We start from the raw sequence: 9,437 nt of genomic DNA, 5'->3' as shown, positions 1-9,437 counted from the left end.
AGAGTAGCTTCTTGCGACTAGACCACCAGAGCTCCCTCGCAGGTTCCCATTCTTAATGTAATCTATAAGTAGTTATGGTCTACACAGTCAAATAAAGTCCTTCTCACTTTCAGCAATGTTGTATCATTTACATAACAGAAGTTGTTGATGAGTCTTCCTCCAATCCTGATGTTACATTTCTCTTCATAATGTTCAACTTCTTGAATGATTTTCTCAGCATGCGAATTGAATAGGTATAGAGAAAAGATATACCCCTTACACACACATTTCCTTATTTTTAAACCTTGTAGTGTTCCCTTGCTCTGTTCTGACAAAAGCTTCTTGGTCTAGGTTTTGCTTGAACAGAACTAAGTATTCTGGGACTCCCATTCTTCTCAGTGCCTTCATCTAAACCCATCTTGAACCTATGGCAGTTCTTTTTCAATGTGCTATTCTAGCCATTTCTTCATCATCCTCAGTAATGTTGTCCTTGCACATGATAGTAATGATATACTTTGATAATTTCCACATTTTGTCAGCTCTATGTTCTTGGGAATGGGAACAAATTCAGATCTCTTCGAGCAAGTTGTCTAGGTAGCTGTCTTCTGAATTTCCTGGCACATACTAGTGAATCTTCTCCAAGGCTGCATCTGTTACTTGAAACATGGACCAATAAGCAACATCATGATATGGTGAAGGATTGAAGTTCTCAACAATTTTACCTTTCTGGGATCCACAATCAACATCCTTGATAACAGCAGTCAGGAGATCAGGAGACATATTGCATTGGAAAACCCATTGTCAGGGACCTCTCCAAAGTCCTAAAGAACAATGTCAGTTTAAAGACCAAAATGCACTTGATTCAAGCCATGGTATTTTCAATTACCTGCTAAGCATCTTAGAGGTGGACAACAAATAAGAATGATTGATTCTTTTGAGTTGTGGTTTTAGAGGAGAGTATGGAGTATCCCATGGACTGATAAAAGAACAAACAGGAAAAGTCTTGGGGGAAATGTAGCCAGGTTGCTCCCTTAGAGGCAAGGAAGATGAAGTTTCATCTAATGTACTTTGGGCATGTTGTCAAGAGTGATATTCCTTGGAAAAGGACATCATGTTTGGGAAGTTGGAGGGACAGGGGAAGATAGAAGGACCCTCAACAAGGTGGATTCACACAGAGACTATGGCCATAGGCTCAAGTGTGTCAGAGGTGGTGAGAATGGCACACAATTGGACAGGGTTAAAATCTATTGTTCATAGGTTTACTGTGGGTTGTACTCAACTTGATGTCACCTAACAACCCACCAAGTTGCTCCACAGAAGAAAAGTCTGTTGAGCTGCTTCTAAAAAGATTGATGTCATCTAACACAACACAATCAAATACCTTTGATAGTCAATAAAATACAAATAAAGGAATCTCTTTCTGGCAGTCATTGCTTGCAGCCAAGATCCAACTGACATCAGCAATGAGATTCCTCATACCACATCCTCTTGTTAATCCAGTTTGGATTTCTGGAAGTTCTATGTCAATGTATTGATCCAGTCATTTTTTAATAATCTTCAGCAAGATTTTCTTTGAGTGTGACAATAAAATCATTGTTCAATAATTTCCACATTCATTTTTATGGCATGGGAACAAATATGAATCTTCTCCAGTCAATTGGACAGGTAGTTGTCTTCCAAATCTTGGCATAGACTAGTGTGCACATCCAGTGTTGAATGTGTTTGCACGAATACCTTCACTGGTGTTCTATCATTTTCTGGAGCCTTTACTGCAGTTTGAACTTCTTCCTTAAGTACCATTGGTAATAGTTTCAGTGTCAACCAATTCATTTTGACACAGTGACTCAGTATATTCCTTCCATCTTCTTTTGATACTTGCTGTATCATTCAAAATTTTACCCATAGAATCCTTCAATATAGCAACTCAAGGCTTGAATATTTCCTTTGGTTATTTAAGCTTGAGAAATGTCAAACAAGTTTTTCTCTTTTGATTATCTAACTCCAGCTTTCTGTACATTTCATTTTCATACTTATCTTGGTCTTCTTGAGCCACCCTTTTAAATCTTCTGTTCATCTCTCTTTCTTCCTTTTGTTCTGCCTCTCTACATTCTAGGCATTTGACTGTGTGGATCATAACAAATTATGACTAACACTGAGAAGAATGAGAATCTCAGAACACTTAATCATGCTCATGCAAAACCGATACTTAGACCAAGAGGCAGTAAAGGAATATGGTATGGTTTATAATCAAGAAAGATATTAAACAGGGTTGTTCCTTCTCTCTGCACCTATTCAATCTGCATACTTAGCAAATAATTTCAGAACCTGGACTCTATGAAGAAAAATGTGCTATCAGAATTGGAGGAAAACTCATCAACTGCCTGCATTTTGCAGATGACACCTTGCTTCCTGAAAATGAGAAGGACTTGAGGCACTTGCTACAGATTATCAAGAGTATAGCGTTCAATATGGGTTACATGGATACAGTGACTGTAACAATAGGCTCGAGTATGTCTTGGATAGTGGGGATGGTGTAGGATAGGGCAAGGGTTAAATCTGTTGTTCATAGAATTGCTGTGAGTTACAGAAAGAGCTCTGTTGGCCTAGTGGATAGAAAGTTATCTTACCAAGCCAAAGGTGGGTGATTTTAATTTGAACCTGTGTTAGAAAATCAAGGAATTCCAGAAGTGGCTAATCAACCAAGCATACCAATTTCCCTGGAAACTCCTAACGAGGAGATTAGACCAAGAAAAAAAAAAGAAGGAAAGTAAAAAAGGCTTCCTGTTCACAAAGTCAGGATGACTCTAGACCACAGAAGAAGGCTGACATTCCTCCATTACCTACTGAGTTGCCACCAATTAACACCGTTCACCGAGACACTGTACGCTGCTGGTGCCAGCTGTTGAAACTGAGCACTAAGGGGCAGAAGGTGGAAAATTATCATCGGATCCTTCAAAGATGTTTTCCACATCAAAAAGATACGTGTACCATAGGAGATGGTGAAAATACATGACTACAAAGAAAATCAAAAGTGGACAAGAAGAAGAAATCTAAGGAAAAGAACAGGTCCTCTGAGAAGAGTGGCCCTCCTAACCTGGCTCCTGCCACTGAGATGGAGACCTCCGTCCTCGACTGTACTCTCATGGAGGTAGAGAAAACTGTTGTAGTGTCAACTTCCACCACACAGGCTGGGGAATCATCAAAAGAGGCTGAAGATGTTAAATGGTGTGTAGTGCATGGGAAATGTCTTCCTGGAAATAGAAAAGGGTGGGTTCGACTGCAGTGCCATGCCGGACAAGTGTGGGTCCCTGACAGACTGGACAATGTGATTGCTCTCTTCTTGACACCGGGCCTTGTTTGCACACCTCCACACATGGAAGACAATTTACTGTGCCCCATCTGTGTTCAGAGGAACATTGTGTTAATGAAAAGCCTCCAATGCGAATGAGATTCAAATAACAGAGGAAAGAGCATTTTCCTGAGGTGAAAGTTATTTAACTTCCTCTTATCACTGACCACCAAGATTTGTCCATGTCCCTTCTTGGGCTGAGGTTTCCTCTTCGGAGTACTAACTTCAAAATCTGCTTCCCCCCATTACAAATTTAGTTATTTCAAAAGGTTGTCTGCATAAGGCAAAGGAAAAGTAGTTAATACTTTCTCCACACTACCACTTCCTCCAAAATATGTGATTCTTAATATAGAAAACCTTTTTTTTAAGGTTTCTATGATTTAGCTTTGGGATCAAGACCTATCTCCACCATTATTTTCACATACAAGTGTTTAGTAGTATAGTTTGGCTTTTTAAAAAAATAAAAAAGTGTCAAACACTGCTGTTACAAAATAGAATTGACATGAAGGGAGAATAGTAAAAGAATGGATAGACAATGAACATTGCATTGGGACAGATGAGAGGAAGAAGGGTCGAAAAGAAATATATGATTAGGTATTATATGTATGACAACAATCTGGAAAAAGTGCATTGCAAAGTGGACTAGGGGATGGAAGACAGAAGAAAATGTGCAGCAATGAATGAATACGTAAAAAAAAAGAGATTACATCAGACAATAGACCAAAAGACTGTATGAAAATTTCGGTAAAATATTTAAGTTTACTATGTCAAATCACTTTCATTGTATGAAGGGGTCATAGTCATCCTATGTAAATTATTAGACAATGTCGTTCACTTGATAGACTTTAGCACCATTCTTGTGTTAATGTAATGATGATTAAAATATTGGATTAAAAAAATTGCTTCCTATGACTATCTTATGCACTGGCAAAGGACAATCAAGTCTGTCTTGGAGGAAGGGCAACCAGGGTGCGCCTTAGAGGAAGATTGCTCAATTTTGTCTCACATATGTTGGGCAATTTGTCAGGATCCTTTGGAAAAAAGACATTATGCTTGGAAGATGGAGGACCATCTTAAGAGAGGAAAACCCTTAACAAGATGGATTGTCACAGTGATTCTATCAGTGTGCTGAAATGTATTGGGATTGGTGAGGATGGAGCAGTATAGGGCCAGGTTCAGAACTGTTGTTTATGGGCTTGCTATGTGTTAGAGTGGACTTGATGGCACTTAATAGCCACATTATTGCTGCATCCTAAGTACATAAGAATCCATAAGAGCTCCTTTCAGAGGAGTAGCATAGAGAAAGGGGAAAAGCAGGAGATGATAATGAAAAAATATGAAGGGACAGACACACCCTAAAAGGCTTCATGTGAAATGCTAAGTTTATATTCACGGAATACATTATTTAAAAACAAACAAACAAACAAACAAACTATAAACTTTTGTGCTTGCTTTGCAAGCACATATACAATAATTGAAATGATACAGAGAAGATTAACATGGCCCCTGCGCGAGGATGGCACACAGATTCATGAAGCATTCCATATTTTTATTATTATTCTTTTTATTTTAATGAAAGTTTACAGAGACTTTGGGTTTCTATTCATTCATTGTTGCACACTTTCCTCCCTGCCCACCCCAACCCCAGTTCGCTTTTCTCTTTGTAAAGTAAAAAAAAATACATTGCTATACAACATCCCCCCCAAGTCCAATCCAATATGCAGCTTTCATTCTGGACCCTTGTAACTAATCCATTTGTTTGTTGATGCCTCAGAGAGTTGGACTGACTAAAGATGACTGAAGAAGAATTTATGCCTTTGAGTTGTGGTGCTGGAGAAGAGTCTTGAACATGCCATGGATGCTCAAGAAAACGAGTAAGTCTGTCTTGGAGAGTTTGAAATCAAGTTTCTTCTTGGAGGCTAGGATTCTGAAGGTCCACCTCACATACTTTGGGCACATGTTCAGGAGACATCAGTCCTTGGAGGAAGACATCATGCTCAGAAGGGTGGAGGGACAGCACAGGAGAGGAAGACCCTGGATGAGATGGATTGATATTGTAACTAGGGGAGTGGGGTCAGGTGTGTTGGAATCAGTAGTACTGGCTCAGGACAGGACTTCAGAGGTGCTGTACTTAGGGTCTCTATGAGTCCCAAGTGACGTGATGGTACATAACAACTACAAGCTCTTTTGGCCTAGTTGCATAGTTTGAGGCCACCAGCTGCTCTGTGGGAGGATAGGCAATCTATTCCCATATGATTAACTGTCTCTGAAAACCTGCCACAAGGTCAGCTTTGTGTCAGTTCTGACTCTATGATACACAACAACAACAATCAATCAATCAATCAATCTCTAGAGAGCCCTGGTAGCCTAGTAGTAAGAAGTTTCACTGACAAACCAAAGGCACACAGTTTGAATCTACTAGTTGCTCCAGGGAAGAATGATAGGCAATCTCCTGTTGTGCAATTTGTTGTTGTAGAGTAGGAATCAACCCAAAACTGATCCCCCAGGAGGTTTTCAGGGGCAGAAATTCACAGGAGGGAGATTGTCCATCTTTCTCCTGCAGAACAGCTGCTGGATTCAAATCATGTGTGTGTGTATATATATATATATATATATACATACATACATACACACACATATACACACACTATATATACACTATATATACTATATATATACACTATATATATACTATATATATACTACATATACACTATATATACACTCAGGCCTTTTGTTTATAAAGTCACTATGATTCGTGCTCAACTTGACAGCAATCAACAACAACAACAACACACACACACACACACTAACATATTTGTAGTGGTTCCTGAGGCAATAAATATCAGTAGAATAGAAACCAGAGTTCATACCCAAAGCACCATTCTCCCCTTTCTAACCATTCTTCCCGTCGCCACCCAGATACCCTAATGTCACAAACCAAACAGGGAAGGGGAAGAGTTAGATGCTAGGAAATTTGAACTGGCTGCTTACTGAAGAAATTAATGAATCTGGGCTTGACAAGTCTTTTTCCACATTTAAGAAAAAAAAAATCATTGTAAAATGTCACCATCTCTTAACAGCTCTCAGCCTTGCTCTTGATTCATGAGATAAGCAGAGTTGTTGACCTGCCACCTTGTTGTCACATGAAACATTAATATTCCAGGATTTTCCAGTTCCCTGACAGAATTACACCTCAGAGACACTCAAGATCATAAGATTTGCACCAAACAAATTGATCAGACTTTGTTATCAATTACTGCAGCTTTTACTGTTCCTATCTTTTTTGTTCTCTGCTCCAGCAAGGCCAGGGGCACCTTTTCTACATTTTCATTCCACATACATTTCTGCAAAAAGGATTGAGTCATCATTAGCAAATGAATTCCATTTGTAGCAACTAATTTGCATATATTAGGTTAACCTGGAAAAGAACTTGTGCTTTATTGACTGTGCAAAGGCATTTGACTGTGTGGATCATAACCAATTGTGCCTGACTTTGAGAAGAATGGGAGTCCCAGAGCACTTGATTGAGCTCTTGTGGAACCTGTGCTTGGACCAGGATGCTGTTATGCAAACGGAGTAGGGGAACACTGCATAGTTTAAAATTGACAAGGGAGTGTGGCAGGGTTGTATTCTCTCTCCATACTTATTCAATCTGTATGCTGAACAAATTATTTGAGAAGCTAGACTCTATGAAGAGGAATATGACAGCAGGATTGGAGGGAGACTCAACAATAAGCTGTGTTATGCAGATGACACAACCTTGCTTGCTGAAAGCGAGGAGGACTTGAAGCACTTGTTGCAAAGAATCAAGGAATGCATCCTTTGGTATGGATTGCATCTCAACGTTAAGCAAACATAGATTCTTACCACAGGATCGATAGGCAACATCATGATGGATGGAGAGGAGAATAAAACTGTCAGCAGCTTCAGCTTGCTTGGATCCACAGTCAAAACTCTTGGTCCCAGTAGTCAGGAAATACAAGACACATTATACTGGGAAAGTCTGAAGTTAGCGACCTCTTAAAATTATTGAGGAGTAATGGCATCAATTTTATTACTAAGGTGTGTCTGGTTTAGGTCATAGTCTTTCTGATCACTTCCTATGCATCTGAGAGCTGGACAATCAATAATAATGACAGAAGAATTGATGCCTTTGAGCTGTGGTGTTGGAGAAGAGCACTGAACATCCCATGGATAGCCAAGAGAACAGACATGTTTTGGAGAGAGTGTAGCTGAAGTGCTCTTTGGAGGCAAGAAAGATGAGACTTCACCTCACATACTTTGGGCATGTTGCTAGGAGAAGCTATTTCTTGGAGAAAGACATGATGCTGGGCAAAGGAGAGGAAGATCCTCACTAAGTGGATTGACATGGTGATTGCCACAATGGGGTCTTGTGTGTCAGGAAGTGTGAGAATGGGTCAGAATAGAACAGGGTTCATATCTTTTGTTCAATGGGTCCCTATGAGTTGTACTCGACTCAAAGGCACCTAACAACAACAAGGGTAACCAGGGCCCTGGTATTATCCCTAAGTATGAATGCCTTACTTCTCAGCTCTGTTTGCTGAATGGAATCTGAGAAGAAGCTATACTTAGGAAGTACTAGGTCTGTGTAGAGACAGAATAGGGGAGATGATTGCAGAAGGAATGAAGAAGCCCCCTCTTCTTTCTCTCACTGAACCACCACTGCCGCCTGATTAATGTTCAATTTCTTGGACTGAAAGTTTTATTTCCTGCTGGAATGGAAATGTTCTTAGGAGAAGTAGTACATTAATAGGTTTCAGGAAATGGGCTTGACTTTTTAAACATATAAACAATCAACTAAGCACTAGACTGTTTCATTTTAATTTCATATTTTCAAATAGACTATGAATTTGTATAATTCAAATATAAAAATAAAATGCTTGCCACCAGCTTAACTAGCCTTGAAATCAACTCAACTAAACTCATAGCTGTGGATTTGAAACCAATTCATAGTTGAATTCATAGTTGAACCTACAGCAGGTTTCTGGAGGCTATAAATTCCATAAAAGGTGATTGTTTCTCTCTCTCCTTTTTATTTTTTAAATAATTTTTTTATTTTTATACTAGTTTACTTACAAAGTTTATATACATTGTTTTTCACACCAGATATTTCCCCTCTCATTTATCCACCCCTCTCTCTACCAGTCAAATTGTGCAACCTTATGATTATCCACTCCCACCCATCCTCACCCCTCTGCTCCCATCCTCCTCCTCTCTGGATCCTCATACACTTTCTACAATAAAGGTTTTATATTATATTTGTCCTTATGGAACTGAGTTAGTTCACATAGCTTAATGCTCTCCAGTCCCTCCCAAGTCAGGTAGTGATTTACAAAATCTTTGCTCCTGTGTGCTGTGTAGTACTCCATTGTGTGAATGTACCATAATTATTCTATCCATTCATTTGCGGTTGGACATGTGGAGTGTTTCCATGTTCTTGTGATGGTGAATAACACTTCTATGAAGCTTGGTGTACAGGTCTCCTTTTATAAAATGGTGATTTTAACAAAGCTTTACAGAAAAGTTATGTTTACACATTTTCCTTCCTCACCTTCCCTTCCTTCTCTAGTTCACTTTGCAATGCACACTTTATTCCAGATTGTTGTCATACATATTGTCTAATCATACACTCATTTTAAACAGTTCTTTCCCTCATATGTTTCAGTGCAGTTATCATTATATTTCCTTTTCTCCTATTCTCCCCTATTGCTTATCTTTCTACCATAGAGCTGCTGGTAGATTTAAAACTGCCAGAGAGGATCTGCCTTTGGGTAGTAGCACAGCTCCCTACTTGTTACTCCACCAGAGCTGTGACAATGAGGCAAATTGAAATGAGTCAGATACAAAAAGACACATAGTATGATCTCCCTTATATGAAATAGCTAAAATAGGCAAGTGTCTATAGACCAGTTTATTCTGGTTACAGGAGTTAAAAGGAAAGGAAAGGGCAAGAGAGACTCATTGCTTAGAGGACATTAAGCTTTTGTTGTGGATGACAGAACCATTTTAAATGGATAGTGGTGATGATTGTAGAAAAAGATGAACATGATTAATGTCACTGAACTGCACATGCAGAAAGTACTGA

Source organism: Elephantulus edwardii, unplaced genomic scaffold (genome assembly GCF_000299155.1).
Source record: "Elephantulus edwardii isolate Elephantulus edwardi_28Jun2011 unplaced genomic scaffold, EleEdw1.0 scaffold00083, whole genome shotgun sequence".
Classification (NCBI taxonomy): Eukaryota; Metazoa; Chordata; class Mammalia; order Macroscelidea; family Macroscelididae; genus Elephantulus; species Elephantulus edwardii.
Note: the sequence above shows the minus strand (reverse complement) of the source record.